Here is a 1127-nt window from a genome sequence, read left to right as displayed (position 1 = left end):
CAACTATATTTTGACAGCAACTTCATTTTGACAGCAACTAGATTTTGACAGCAACTTCATTTTGACAGCAACTTTCATTTTGACAGCTTCATTTCATTTTGACAGCAACTTTCATTTTGACAGCTTCATTTCATTTTGATAGCAACTTTCATTTTGACAGCTTCATTTTCTGTTTTGACAGCAACTAAGCAGCAGCAACAGCAGGATCTGTTTTGCATCTTGTGCTGTGTTTGTGGTGTTTGAAGCAGTGATGTTTTTATGCAGATTCACAGTAACAGCAGTAGCTCCACAACAAGTTTATCACAGCAGTTCAACAGATTGCAAAACAGCACAGGTTTATGTTCTGTTCTGATTGTGTGCATACAGGTTTCTGTTCTGTTTTGTGTTGGTTGTCTGTGTTGTTTTTAAAACTACACAGCAGCGGATTCTTAACAGCAGGTTCACAGTGTGCAGCAGCAACAACAAGTTGTGATCTTGACAGCAGCAGATTAAGTATACTGGAAATTACAGCAACAGTGCATAGATCTATCATCTGGTTTGCAAAGAAAAGAAGAAGACTGCTTAAAGTCTGTTTAGAGTGTTGTTTAAGAGCTGCTTTGAGATTTTGTATTGCTTACATTCGACTGATTTGTATTTTCACAGGTTTATGCAGATTTTGTAGTTACTTGGTATAAACTTGACTGTCAATTTTGGTGCAGGAATCTGTCAAAATCTGTTGGTGTGAAGACTGCAGTCGACAGCGGAAAAGAAAGCAGCAGTAGTACTTCAAAGTACAATTTGAAAGGCTTTAAGGCATAGCAAAGATTGGGCAGTGAGGAGACTTAGTCATATACTGCAGTAGCTAACACAATCACAGATTGGCTTTGTGGAATTAACATCAAGTCACARTAGTTCAAGTGAAGTATCTGATACGAGTAGAATTCAAGTGAATTTTTGGATACACTTCAGAGAGCAGTTAGATCATTTTTTTTAAGTGTAATATATGTATTGTAAAGCGTTGATACTGTGTGATTTGGACTTAAAGTCAGAATTTTGGACTTGGTTTATTGTTTTTTGAACTGTTTTTGGTTTCTTAGATTATTTGTGTTTAGATTTTTTTTGGATCATTGTATATCTGTTTTTGCGTG

At 36.1% G+C, this 1127-nt stretch overlaps 1 long non-coding RNA gene across 1 annotated transcript in view; it reads left to right on the top strand.

Moving 5' to 3' along the window:
* Positions 1–1043, top strand: part of LOC112503649 — a 2184-nt gene extending 1141 nt beyond the window's left edge. Inside the window, exons 2-3 of the long non-coding RNA XR_003068042.1 lie at positions 182–334; positions 699–1043. This is a non-coding gene — a long non-coding RNA (uncharacterized LOC112503649). The remainder of the gene's footprint in view (positions 1–181; positions 335–698) is intronic.
* The last annotated feature ends 84 nt before the right edge of the window (positions 1044–1127 follow it).

The sequence above is a fragment of the Cynara cardunculus genome, unplaced genomic scaffold, assembly GCF_001531365.2.
Source record: "Cynara cardunculus var. scolymus isolate 2C unplaced genomic scaffold, CcrdV1 Un_Scaffold_3471, whole genome shotgun sequence".
NCBI classification, from domain to species: Eukaryota; Viridiplantae; Streptophyta; class Magnoliopsida; order Asterales; family Asteraceae; genus Cynara; species Cynara cardunculus.
The sequence above is the reverse complement of the archived record's forward strand: the minus strand, read 5'-3'. Positions and strand labels throughout refer to the sequence as shown.